Genomic DNA, 14,560 nt, shown 5'->3' with positions numbered 1-14,560 from the left:
TAGAGAGAGAAAGAGAGAGAGACAACGTGCTCAGTTGTGTCCATCAGGACGTCCTCTGAACCCGGGGTTGCCCAGGTGGGGGGAGCAGGTGCCGGGCGCAGGGGGAGGGAGAGGGGCGTGGGAGGCACCCGCCCCAGCACCGACCGGACCGCACTCGGGAGGGGCCCCGAGAACGCTGCCTACTCTGTCCGGTGCCGAGATGCACCTGTTCTGACCCCACGGCACCCACCGGCTTGAAACCTGTGTTCTGACTCGGCCGCGTGGAGACCCCGATAGCAGAGCCGGACCTCGGCCGGGTCAGTGGGCCTTCACCGCCCCACCCCTCACCCTTTAGGACGGTGGTTTCCAAAGCCCGATCCTCAGGGGCTCCCCCGGGAACGTGCTGTAAACGCACCTGGCACCCCAGCACCGCGGGACCTGAAGCAGACCGCCCTCGGAGCTGGGCAGGGGTTTCCGGGAGGAAGCGCTCAGGCCGTGGTGTGCGGGCAGGAGGCTCACCCCGACCCCCAGGCCTCGGGCTCCACCGGCCGCAGGGGAATCGGAGTCCCTTCAGGAAGATCCGGCAGTGGTCCTTCATCAGAGTCCTGCCTCCCGCCATCCGCCCGTGATACCTGACCTCCCTGCCCCCCTTCGGCAAGATGGGGCAACACAACGCACTTCATTTCTCGGTGTTTTATTTTGTTATATAACTTGTGAACACGGGCCTCCGTCTGTACCTTTGCCCCAGGCCCACAAAAGGCGGGGCCCGCCCCGGCGTTGGCCTCCTAGGCTCACCTCACAGCGCTTGGTCTATCCCAAGGCTGCCTCAGAATCCACTGAACGTAGCCTTTGGTCATGCTTTCTTTAGGCCTTGCATCTTTATTGCAAGGCAGGCTGGGGGATTGTCGGCATTGTTTAAAAGTCTGCACAACGGTTGAAAGCCAAGAGCCGAGCGATTGGATTATTACTTTCATGTTTTTAGAACGCTGGCTGAGAATAGTGAGCAGCTCGCATGTGATTCGGTGACATATTACTTGGTTCCCACCCCCGAGAGGCTATTTTCTCGAATCTGTAATATGAGCCATTGTTGACAATATAAATGCTCTTAGAGGCATTATTAAAGTGAGTAATTTGAATCCACTCTCATCACCTGTGGTTTGTGGTCCCAACTAGTTAATTCTGCAGAGATGCAGAAATGATAACTTTGAGTTTGTGCCTTGGGGACAGGCTGGGTGACCCGGAAGGGCCCTGGCTTTGGGCTCTAGGGCTAAGGAAGAGTTGCCGTACTTTTCTGACTCCCCTTTTGCTCCCTCATCTATAAAACACGCAGCTAAATGTGACAATGTGCGTGTCCACGCATCTCTACAGACAGCTCCTGGTGTCCTCCCTGGTCGCCCCCGTGCCCTTGTTCTCGCGTCCAGGAAGATGGCCCCTCTGGCGACAGGGACATTTTCCTCAGCCTTGCAAACCTGCTCCGCATTCCCAACCGTCTTAGGAGCTCTGGTCTTGAGGGCATTTAGTGCTGCGATTTAAACTGTGAGTAGCTCCATTCTACTTGAGGAGAAACCCAAACCCCTGGTGCTAGAAGTCCGGGCAGGTATGACCCCAAGAATTAAGTTTTGTAAGCCATTTATCACATGGTGTGCGTATTTGGTGGACAGGGTTGTTTGCATTGCATTTTCCCACCAACATGGGAAGTACATAAGCGTCTAAGAGCCAACCAAGGGCACACAAAATGTTGGAGACACTTGATCGACTTGATTTTTTTTTTTATTTTTTTAATGTTCATTTATTTTTGAGAGAGAGAGAGAGAGAGAGAGAGAAAGTATGAACAGAGGAGGGGCAGAGAGACAGGGAGACACAGAATCCGAAGCAGGTTCCAGGCTCTGAGCCGTCAGCACAGAGCCTGACGTGGGACTTAAACCCACGAACCGCGAGGTCGTGACCTGAGCTGAAGTCAGATGCTAAACTGACTGAGCCACCCAGGTGCCCCCAACTTGATTTTAAGTATCATGTGAATGACGTTTCCAAAGTACAGCTCAAATGTTTGCCTTTGTCCTCTAGACCAAGTACTGATAAAGCACCTCTAAATTTAAAACAATGGGTCTATTTATTAATCTGGAAGAAAGCACACCATTTACCCTGTGCCTCTAGAATATTTGGACACTCTGTAGTGTATTTATATTATTCACTTTTTCAGATTAAAAATTGGACTCCTTATTTTAAATTTAGAGGCACGTAACCTTGGAAACGATCCAGAAGTTGACAGAACTGGTTTTTTCTAACAACTAAAACAGAGTACATGGATGAATTTATCGTGTTTCCCCCTCATAGGGTACATCTTGGTTTTGTACCCTCCGGCCCTAGAGTAATGTTTTGCTCTCACGAAGAAGGCCTTTTTATTGTCTGCGCGTGCATGTTTCACCCATTAACTACCTGAAAACCAGGTTATTTCATATTTTACATATCTTTGAGAAATAGCGTACATTTGTGGGAGAACGGATTCACTAGCTTAACGTGGTGGCCGTCAGGATTGTCGCACGTGGTTCTTCTCCGAAACAGGCGCTCAGCTAGCTCACCTTCTGTTCCCTGTAAGTTGCCACAAAACTATTTTCAGATTGCAATAAAGAGCATTCCAAAGTAGGTTATTTTCTGAGGTTGACAAGTCCTTTACTTGGCTTTCCTCTTAACCAGAAGTCCCACCAAAGTGGGCCCAGTCAGGTTCCTACACTGTGCTTCTAATTAGAATTTAAGTTGCTTTTAATGTCAACTCTAAGGAACCATGGTGAGAATTCGTTGCTGCCTGAGGAGATAAAATGTAAGGGCGATGCCTGGACGGTGTGAGCCCCAAGAGTTGTTGCCCTTAATTTCCAGCAAATGTGGGCACGGGGGGCATGGGGCCAGAGACAGTGTGATGTGGGACATCTCCGGATTACATACCTTCTTGTCTCTCCCAGTGAAAATAACAACTTGCTTATCAAATAGATGACTTCACTCAGCTCTTTAATAATCTTTTTAAAATTATCTCGTGGGAACACATGAGGTACAGAATGTGAGATCTTCGTTCTTAAATGAGCTCTGCATCACTGTACATGGATGTTCTTTCCTGACAAAGGGGCAAATGTACAATGAAACTTATTGATATTTGCCAAAAAAGTGTGAAACAAGATAAGGGGTTTCCTAAGTCTAAAGACTGAGAACTTGTCTACAGCTTGGCTGATTGGAAAAGCATTATTAAACTCTGGCATTGGTTTATCAAAAGTTTATTTCATATGCTAGAGCACAGGACCATTTGGGGATCTTGCAAATTTTGTAATTGTAAGTGTTACAGTCTGAGAAAGTTGATGCTAATTAAAAAGTGTGTGTTTTTTTTTAATTTGTCAGTCTCCATGGTGGACAGCAGGTAGAGTGGGAAAAGCAAAGAATTTTTAAAATGACAGATCAGAATCCTGGCTACTTGTTGGCATGACCTTGGGCAAGGCATTAAGCTTGCCTTAGCTCCGGTGTATACATCTATCAACCTGGGATTAAGGAGCAGACTTTCTGGGCGGATTAGAGATAATTACATGACTTCCCTAGCAAAAGTTTTGGCAGTCAATGATGGTTATTAATGATTATTTTGTAAGCAACGTATTAACATGTATTGAGGCCTCGGCATTTTCCGAAATAGTTGTATAATGCGAAGCAATTCTATCATACCATTCTGTAAAGTATAGAAATGAATAAATGTTTTACGAAAGCATCAAATTGCTAACAGTTTCAAAAGCTTAGGTTCAAATAATCCAAGTTAAATTTTGGCAAAAACGCAGTCATAAGAGATCTTGGAGGGAGGGGCTGAGCTGTCAAAGACGTGGAAGTCTGTCAAGGGAAGAGCTAAGCCAAGAAAGGAGCTGTTTTCTTTGAGGGTTCAGAGACACCCCATGACACGGTGCCCAGAATACAATTCTTGGGGTTTGTGATTGGGGCCCTCCTGAGGGGCAGGATTCTCATGACCCTCAGGACCTCTGCCCCACAGAAGGGGCTGCGGCCATTTGGAAATCACAGATGGAAGAGTGGGCAGGGTGGGAGAAGGTACCAGAGGAGGTGACGGCCCTGAACAGTGCAGGTTAGAGATGCCTGTGAGGCGTCAGTAGACAGCAGGCGTAATGACCCCAGAGGGACCAGGCTGAAGAAGAGGTGTGTGGGTAGGCAGCAAATAGATGGCCAGTTAGCCGATGCTCGTAGATGAGGAATCCTGGGAAAGTGAGAAGAATGAACACAAAGAAGAGACATAATCCAGAAATGCCATCTATGGAGCAGGAAATAGACCATGAAGCTGTGAGTGGAACAGAGAAGGGTGGACAGCGGGGAGAAGGAAGCCAGGAGAGAACACAAGTCTAGGGATTAGGGATCGTGCAAGGACATCACAGCTCAGATGGGAATGAGACAGCGTCTTGTCACTCAGACCCCAGGGGCATAGCTGGGACGCTCGAAGGGTGCGGTGGAGGGGGTCCAGGCCGGGCATGCCGCAGAGGGGGGCTGAGCGGGAGGCGAGCGAACGGCGTGGGCACGTGCTTGGTCGGCCCTGGAGCGTAGGCACGTGGCCCAGGGGAGGCATAACTCCACCAGCAAATTATGTTTCTGTCGGTTCAAAACACAATCATCGCTGCCCAAAACAACTCCAAGCCCAATGCCATCTTTAATTTGTAAATATTCTCATGTTGCGTTCAGGGAATATAGACAATTGGATTTTTGGAGACCACTGTGTCCTTATGTTGTTATTTCGGTGCTACGTAGAATTTTAAGACCTACCTGAATTAAATTGAAATGATGATTTAAAATATAACCATAATCTCACTAACTCAAATTGAAATAATGGCCTGCCATTTTCCAAAACACCACCTCATTTCATTTGGAATTAATTTTCTTAAATATGTCAAGCTAATTGAACGAGAGAAACATCACCGAAAAGAGACCTTCCTCACATTTGGGCCTTTATTTTCCAAATATAAAATTCATATATTTTCTCAACAATTCATTAGCTGGGGACCCCCTCCAGGGATGGGGAGTCTAGCCGGGAAATTAATTCCTAAATGAGAAGTTCCCGCCGAAGCCTCTGCCACACAACACACAGAGTTATCGAAGAAAGACCCCCTCCGATACGCGACCGTAGTCAAGGAATGCACCAAAGTGTGAATATTTATAAAGCTCTCAAGAACAAGCAGCCAATCATCATTAGATCCTTTGGTATTCATTATAATAAAATTAATCTTGATTAATTCATTCATTATTAATCTTGCATTCAAATGCAATTCCATAGAAATTGCATTGTGATTTAGCAATTAATTTACACGCCAAGATTGAGAAGCGTCTCCTTGGTCCTCGAAGGCACAGCTCTGCATTGTGTCAGAGAGTCAAAGGCAGGCTCAGGAGATCCATTTGTTTAAAAATATCCCAGGAAAAAGAACAAAAAAGGGAGATATCTAAGTTATAAACCCTGAAGCTGGGAGAAATCTTCCCTGCCTCACGGTGTACGTGCTGAAGAAACAGAAACGTTGCAGCCTCTGATGGGGAGGAAAACACGCACATACTTCCAGCGTCCAAAAACAGTTTAGGTCTGCACGGTGTTTGATTGAATTTTGAAAGGCTCTCATTTCTATTCACCACCTAAATGAACTTTTAAAGAAACACGGCTGGGTGAGAGGTTCTGAAGGAGCAGACGCGGACCCATAGCATTATTCATTCAGGACTCGGCTTGTCCTCGGGATGGCCACCAAACACAGACGCGCTCCCCAAAAGCGCAGGGGGCTGGCGACGTCGTCGGGCCGGCCGTTCTCGGGCTGGCTTGCAAAGACCAGCTGTACCACCGAACCACCAGATGAGGCTCTAACGCCCTCTTAGTTTTCACTCAACACTCTTCCCGCTGTTCAGACCCCCAGGCCCTTGGGCAGGTGATGGGATTAAGGGTTAATACCGTATTGAAGATAACCCAATGGACGGACAGTTGGTCGGGGAACTGAAGACGTCCGTACATCTGCAAAAACGCTAAGGTTTTCATTATGCCTCCCGACCTCCACGGGAAAGAAATGGGTAACAGAGCTGTTGCCGTCCCTTCATTCCGTCCAAGAGCTGCAGATGTATACATCCAAAAAGGTGCTGGCATCCTGTATTCATTCCGTCCAAACGAAGGACAAAGAAAGAGCAAGCCAAGTTCTCAAACAGGACTTGGAACAGTTCCACGCTGAGGATGTTTACACAGGTTTCTTGATTGCATAGGAAACAAATGTTCCCATTTGATCTGATCAGCCCCACGCCATCTACCCGGGGCCGCGGTGGAAGGGAACGAGCGCTTGTGCCGACCCGTGAAACGTACAGACGAGGTTCCAAGTCAGATGGAAAATGAGCTAAAGCTTCAGCTCCAGGTAGGGAATCTGCCGCCTCAGGACGTGGTCGTTGCTCTGGACTGTGTGGACCTGGCCGCAGGGCCGACCGTCGGTCCCCGAGGAGGGAAGGGTCTGTCCACAGCAGCAGCCTGGTGCCACCGTCCTGGACCCCGGGCAGCAGCTCAGCCCCTGCAGCTCCTCTCTGCAAACATGCTCTCACAGGCCAGTTTGGAAGGATGCAGACGGAGGAGAATTAACCCCACGCGTGGCAGCGAGGGCAGGAACTGCTGCAAAGAGAAGCAGGAGAGCAACGCATCGTGCTGGCATCTAGGACACACATTTAGGTAGAACAGCCCGGTGACCGAAGGCAGATCAGCCTGGAGTCCCCCCTCTGCAGGCTTCGGGCTCTGCTCGAGTGTGTGAGGGTTTCGTGCCCTAAGAACAATCTCGTGAGCGTTTCCTGAGCGTCTCATCTCAAACAGTTATTTGTGCCACGCGGGGAGGAGCACAATTGCACACGATCCAGTGTCCACAAGACATTAAACAGGGTTCAACTGTATTCCTTTTGTTCTGTTCTTCAGAAAATGTTTATTTTTGAGAGAGACAGAGAGCAAGAAGGGGGCAGAGAGAGAAGGAGACGCAGAATCGGAAGCAGGCTCCAGGCTCCGAGCCGTCAGCACAGAGCCTGACGCGGGGCTCCAACCCACGAGCCGTGAGATCGTGACCTGAGCCGAAGTCGGACGCTCCACTGACTGAGCCCCCGGGTGCTCCTGTTTTCTGCTGTTTATTGTGTCTCTTTTCAAATTCTCTCAGGACCAGATGCAGCCATTTATTATTATCCTTTAAATGGTGACATCGTCACTCTGCCATAATAAACCATTAAAACCTTTCAAATCACATACACGCATATACACCACATGCACGCGCACGTGCATGTACGTGCACACGTGTGGGAGAGACCTCAGAGGGAGGGCTGGGCCTGGGGTGTCTGAGGGTCGCGTCTCCTCCAGACACAGGAGGGCAGGTGCTCTCAGCGCCCGTGGCCCTCCCTCTCGTCTCTGGAGTGAGCCCATGGGCGTCCACGCTGCAGGGTCAGGGCTGGTCTCCGATGGGAGTGCGATGGAGGACAGATGTCATCGGCTGTCCCCACACTCGTCTGTGCCCGTCTCCTCATTGTTCATTTGTGCAAGAGATTGTAGAAGAGGGGCCCCCGTTTTCATCGGCTGCAGGACATAGACAATCACGTGGACACAGAACAGCGTTGATTCTGGTAGACGGAGTGCGGGTGGTGGGGACAAGGTCAGCGGCAAGGCTGGAGACCGGGTAGGGACGGTGGCCCTGAGGAGGGAGGGAATTGCCAGGAGGCAGGGAGCGTCGGGGTCTGGTGGCTCAGCCTGGCCTGGAGCAGCCCTCACCGCAGCCGCAGGACTCCGGGTGGGAAGCTGATTTTCGTCCTTCGTGCCTCCTCTCTGCAGCAGGGAGAGCCCCAGGGGACCCCGCTGCCCATCCTCCGCGTGGATCGGGCTCGGGAGACAGCAGCCACTCTTCTCCCGACCCGTCTGAAAGTGTCTACGGCAGCGGGAAGGGACCACCATTTTCCCTCAGTCTGACCCCAGAAGGCAGAGGCGACGTGCCATGGGGAGAACACCAGCCGGGAAGGGGCAGATCTCCCCTGTTATCACTCAGGAGTGCTGGCCGATACTCAGTTTCCCTCTCCGCGAAGTGGGGACAACAGTGACACCCACGCAAGGTGCTCTGCGGGTACAGGGTGAAATGAATCTGCAAAGCACTTGCGTCTTGGTTACATCCCTCCTTCCGTGTGCTCTGTCCCGGCTGGTCCCTCTTGACCGGGCGTGTTCACCCGTCAGGGGCCGCCGATGGCTACAGCGACAGCTGCCTCCAGGAGACATCGGTCGTCAGGACTCACGCACCAAGTTGCTTACTCAGGAGCCAGAACCGGGATTGGAATTCATACCAGGGTCAAAATCACCCCTCCGTCAGTCATGGTTTCTGCTACCAGCCCAGCCCGGGGAGCAGCCCCAGTGAAAACCAAGGCTTCTGTCCACAACGCGTCCGAGAAGGCGACCGTCACAGTAAACAAAGCATCTGACAGCAGGGGAGAGGGAGCGGGGCACCAGACCGGAGGCCGCATATGACATAAACTCTGCATTAGTGAGCTCTCACTAGGTTATGCCACGTCAACGAAAATCCCCACGTCAGTGACACGCGGCTGCACACATTTCTGTCTCACTGGGCTGTGGTTGGCTGAGACTCTGGGGCTTTGCTTCCTGTGTCCTTTCATCTTAGGGTTCGGGACCAGAGAGCACAGCCTTTCTTTCTACCTTGAATCAAACAATTTTTAGGACACAGACTTCGCCTCTTTCGAGAATACAATCCAGTGTTTTTTCAGTAAATCTACCGTCGTGCGTTAGGGCACTTTCACAACACGCATGTGGTCCGTAGGCCTGTTGGCAGCCGTCTTTGTTCTTATTTCATTGGTAGATTACTTTCTGCCACCGTCCAGGGTCCCTCCCTGGACGTTTCCTATAAGTGGAATCATACAAGACGCGGTCGTTTGTGTCTGGCTCCTTTCACCCAGGACAACATTTTCCAGGTTCTTCCACACGGTGACTTGTGGTCGTACTTCACTCCTGCTCATGGCCGGACGATATTCCGTTGTGTGGTTACACAGCATTTTGCTTACGTGTTCATCTGTTCGTGGACATTTGGGTGGCTTTCTCCTTGGGGTATCGTGAATAGTGCGGACGTGAACGTCCACACACAAGAACGTCTGTCCTTCATAAAGACATGTATGTTCGTTTTCCTTGGGCAGGACTGGCGTTGTCGGCTCTTATGAGTTACTTTCCAAGAAATGGCCATGCTGCTTTCCAAGATAGTTGTAGCACTATACGCTCCCACGGATCATGTGTGGGAGTTCCCATCTCTTCACACCTTCACCAGGATTGCACATTGTCTGTTTTTGTTTTTTTGTTTTGTTTTGTTTTGTTCTAGGATAGCCATTTCTGGGGATGCAAGACAGAAAAGGGCAATGTTCAACGGAAGCAACGACTCTCAACGTTGCTGGCCTGATATGGCACGCATAATGTTTCACATGTAGACAGCCATGCACGCACACACAGTACATTCCATACGCAGATACGTACGTATGTGCACACAGGTCACATTTCACACAGACACAATCACATGTCATTGACCAGTGTAAATCTCACGGCCACGCCCAACCTCAGTGGCATGGGGACGTGTGGGACCCCCTAAGCAGGCAGCCTGGGTTACACAAGAATAAGTGAGGTGCACATAATCTTCTCACAGAGATGGGGAGCGAACAATTGTGAAAAATAGGAGAACCTAACACAGTCCCTGAGGCCTTGTTGCCTAAGGTGGGCACTGAACCATTCTGGAAGAGCACGGTCCTGAACGAAAGGCAGGAGCACTGACGCTGGAATCTGCCAGAAGGTGTAGAATAAGTATTTACAAATGTGTTTATTGAGATGCACTAGAGAGTAGAGTGTTTAACAATTGAGAATGTTTGACAAATGCTAACCACCATATTCTTCTTCTGGAGAAGTCACGCGTACTTTTAAGTATTAAACCCTCTGCATAGGCTGCTGGTGATAAAACCTGTTTACCTTTGAGCCGGAATCTCTAGCTCTCCTTGGTCGTGGAGTATTTTGTCCACACACACACTTGCTGCACCACGTCCCTGTCCGGGAATGGTGTCGGCTGCTGGATCGCAGGTTCACAGAACCTACCGGCCAGGGACAGGATTCCCTTTCACCTCTGTTTTTTTAATTTTTTTTTTCAGTTTGTATTTATTTTTGAGACAGAGACAGACAGAGCGTGAGCGAGGGAGGGTCAGAGAGAGAGGGGGACACAGAATCAGAAGCAGGCCCCTGGCTCCAAGCTGTCAGCACAGAGCCCGACGAGGGGCTCGAACTCACAGACCACGAGATCACGACCTGAGCCGAAGTCAGAAGCTTAACCGACTGAGCCACCCAGGCGTCCCATCACCTCTGTTTAAACTCCAAGCTGTGTCTTTTGGGGGGAATTCTTAGAGGCCATACTCAGAGGTAAGCCTCACCCTAAGGCAAGCAAGATATAATTCCAATGTGCTATGAGCCAACCAAAGGCGAGCTCTCCTTGGGTTTTTAAAACCATACAATGCAGGGGCGCCTGGGCGGCTCAGTCGGTTGAGCGTCCGACTTCGGCTCAGGTCATGATCTTGCGGTCTGTGAGTTCGAGCCCCGCGTCGGGCTCTGTGCTGACAGCTCGGGGCCTGGAGCCTGCTTCCGATTCTGTGTCTCCCTCTCTCTCTGCTCCTCCCCTGCTTACACTCTGTCTCTCTCTCAAAAATAAATACAGATTAAACAAATTTTTCAAATAAAAAAAATAAATAAAACCACGTAATGCCAGTGTTCCAATACGTAAACAGGGAAATCTATTTTCCAGTTTATATTTTCTTCTCGAATCCCTGCCTTCTCCGAAAGAAGGAGATATTCTTGTGGAGGGGTGGAGGGAAGCAAGCAAACAGATTAAAGGCAGAGGGTAGGACAACTTCGCTGAATTCAAATAACAGCAAAATCTTTCTCAAGGGCACCTGCCATAGCACATCTGGGCTCTCGGGAAAGCCACCCTATCGACACACGGGACAGCAGAGGAGCCACAGGAAAACCCTCCGAGTATTGGCTGCTTTTGTAATTAGAAGCAGAAAGTATCAGGCATTGGTTCAGATGGACAGGTAGAGGATATACGACGCAGAGACGTATAAAGGTTACTTCCGGGGCCTCAGAGTCTGGCCAAGCGGGCCCCCCGTCCACGAGGAATCCAGTCACAGGAGTGCAGTCGGGGCACGGGGGAGAAAGGCACTTTTCCTTTTTTATTGTAAGAATAAACAGAGCCACTCACAGGCCTGTGCTGGCTGCGAGATATTAAATCTGCTTAATTGACAGGTGCCTGTAACGCGGGGGCTGTCTGCCGGAGTATTAGGGGGACACTTTGGGGGAGGTTATTTAAAGAACAATTTTTGTCGTTATGTTGTTTTAGGGACGCACTGCCATAAGAGAAGTCTTGTCATTTTCTGTCATAACAGATTGGCCCAACACAGACGTAAAAACGTGATGTATTGGGCCATTATCAAGTGTAATCTTTTTTTTTTTTAATTTTTTTAATGTTTATTTATTTTTGAGACAGAGAGAGACAGAGCATGAATGGGGGAGGGTCAGAGAGAGAGGGAGACACAGAATCGGAAGCAGGCTCCAGGCTCTGAGCTGTCAGCACAGAGCCCGACGCGGGGCTCGAACTCACGGACCGTGAGATCGTGACCTGAGCCGAAGTCGGACGCTTAACCGACTGAGCCACCCAGGCGCCCCAAGTGTAATCTTTACGTGATATCACCCCTTTCCTCTCGTCCCCTGACACTCGGATTAGTTAAGTTGCAGATTATTCCTAAACTTCTTGCATCAAGGCAATGAGAGGAAATCAAGGGCCTAGTGTATTTTTCTCTTTGAAAAAAAGAAAGAAAGAAAAGCTTTTCTTAAATGTTTTTACTGTTTGTTTATTAGTTTTGAGAGAGACAGATCATGAGCAGGGGAGGGGCAGAGGTCAGAGGGAGACACAGACTCGGAAGCGGGCTCCAGGCTCCGAGCTGTCAGCACAGAGCCTGATGGGGAGCTCGATCCCACGACCCCGGGGATCATAACCTGAGCTGAAATCAAGAGTCGGACACTCAACCGACTGAGCCACCCAGGTGCCCCTTCTCCTGCTTTATTTTCAATGCCCACCATCACCCGAAAACCTTCACTGAGACCCATTTTAAGTCTCTGAGGTTAAGCTTTGTTATCTCTGCCAAGAGTTCTCCTGCTCCCTATCCCTTTGCGTCACTTACCCGTGGCCCCCAGACCCCGGCGCCTGGACCTCCCTGGTGCCCAGTCATCACGAGTGGAGGTGGTAACCCGGTGAGGTTTCACCAGGTTTAAGACCCACTGGGGCGGGAAATGTCTGTCCCCGTGCCCATCACAGAGACTTGAAGGGGACGCAGAAGAACAACTCAACTTGGATGGACAAGGTTGGCTTTCAGGATCTAGCTGAGGGAACCCCGGGGGGAGGAAGGCTCCCGGGGACCCGGCGCCCCGGGCACACAAGTCAGCCACCATGAGGGGCAGCCTCCTGCCTCCTTGCTCATCCCCCCGCCACCCCCACTCACTCTGCGTGTCCTCACCCAAACCTACAGCACCCCCCCCACCCCGCTCCTGGAGCAAATTAGGATCCCACAACTGCAGCCCCTGTGGTTGGTGGGGCCATGCGGCAAGCACGTGGGTGGGTTTGGGGACACATGTCAGTTCCCGCTCGAGAGCAGAACTGCCCGAGAAGGAGGACGCTTGTCCCCTTCTTTCGTGTGCGTGTGGCTAATGCCACCTGTGACCTCCTGCTCCACCAGCAGTGGCTGTACCCCGCGTGACTGCAATGAGCAGAGCTACTGGTAGTCTGAGCAAGACAAAGTCGGTCTCTGCACTTTTCAAACACAGATCGTGGGGACCGTTTGTCACCACTGCAGAGCCCATCCGTGCTGTCCGGCAGACGAAGGCATGGCCGCTCCCGCCCCAGGTGAGGCACTGTCCCAAGTCGACTCTGTCCCACTCTGTTCTGTGCCCTGGGGTCCTTGATGCCTGTACCTCATGCCCAGTGTGGCCAGGTTATTGCCAGGACCCCCACACCCAGCCCGGTGTCTCCAATAGAGGGTGACCTCTCTCCTGCAGCCATCTACCCCTTTCCTTCGTCCATCTTTATGCATGGATAGCCGAGACTTTATTTACAAACAAAACAGGGGCGCCTGGGGGTGGGGGCTCAGTCGGTTAAGCGTCCGACTTCAGCTCAGGTCACGATCTCATGATCCGTGGGTTCGAGCCCCGCGTCGGGCTCTGTGCTGACAGCTCAGGGCCTGGAGCCTGTTTCGGATTCTGTGTCTCCCTCTCTCTCTGCTCTTCCCCCACTCATGCTCTGTCTCTCTCTCTCTGTGTCTCTCTCAAAAAATAAACATTGAAAAACATATTTTAAAAAACCAACAAACAGGGGCGCCTGGGTGGCGCAGTCGGTTAAGCGTCCGACTTCAGCCAGGTCACGATCTCGCGGTCCGGGAGTTCGAGCCCCGCGTCGGGCTCTGGGCTGATGGCTCGGAGCCTGGAGCCTGCTTCCGATTCTGTGTCTCCCTCTCTCTCTGCCCCTCCCCCGTTCATGCTCTGTCTCTCTCTGTCCCAAAAATAAATAAACGTTGAAAAAAAAATTAAAAAAAATAAAATAAATAAAAAACCAACAAACAGACAACTGTACTAACCCTATAGAAGTGAAGAAATGAGAAATCTCAAGATGCAAGGAAAGTTAAGGCTTGTCCCAAGGCAGATGTCGACGCCTAGGAGCAGTTTAGACCCAAAGAACACTCATCACGGTGGCAAATAAGACATACAGCCTTTTCATTTAGCTGGGCAGGAGGATGTGTTGGGGTGGTGACACTCAAACTCATTTTTAGAGAAAAAGTTCGAACTCCCGAGAAGGAAACAGGAGACAGACCTACACACACGGAGGAACAGGGTTCACTGGGGGGGTGTGGAACCAGATGACGCAACTGCTCCCCCAGGCGCCACAGTGCCCCCCCCTTGCACTCTACACCTCCAGCTGCGCAGAACAACTCTCTTCTCGCAAACAGAGAACACCCAGGGGGACGCAAGCCGAGAGGCACGTTTGTGCCCCTGCGCCTCACGTCATGTTACCGTGTCCATCCCTGCTTCCTTCACCCCGTTCTCCCACCTCTAACCTTCCCGCTGCCTGTCCTAAGTTCACCCACTCAACGCTCGGGAAATTCCCAGCTTCTTTGGGAATTCTCTCTCCTGCAAACCTCTGGCACTTTATTTAGAAGACTTTTGCCATCGGCCACAGTATCCCCGCTATCGTGAGCGATCGTGGATAACAGGATGTGAGCTCGGAAGGTTTGACCAACCGAGCCTGTGCAAAGTGAGATTCCGGAAGGGAGGAAAGAGAAGTTTTCACCAAACTACAAGAAACTGTTTCACGGCTCTGGAAACTCACCACCTGTTGGAGTGTAGAAAGCCGATTCCCAGTAGAGTTGGAAAGGGAGGGTTTTGTGACAAAGAAAGAAACGAACAAAAACCCTTTCTTTGGGGGAAGGATGTGTTTGGGAAGGGCCGCCC

This window comes from Lynx rufus, unplaced genomic scaffold (genome assembly GCF_022079265.1).
Source record: "Lynx rufus isolate CCGP_SWC_20201006 ecotype Redwood Valley unplaced genomic scaffold, mLynRuf1.p SCAF_20, whole genome shotgun sequence".
NCBI lineage: Eukaryota > Metazoa > Chordata > Mammalia > Carnivora > Felidae > Lynx > Lynx rufus.
The sequence above is the reverse complement of the archived record's forward strand: the minus strand, read 5'-3'. Positions refer to the sequence as shown.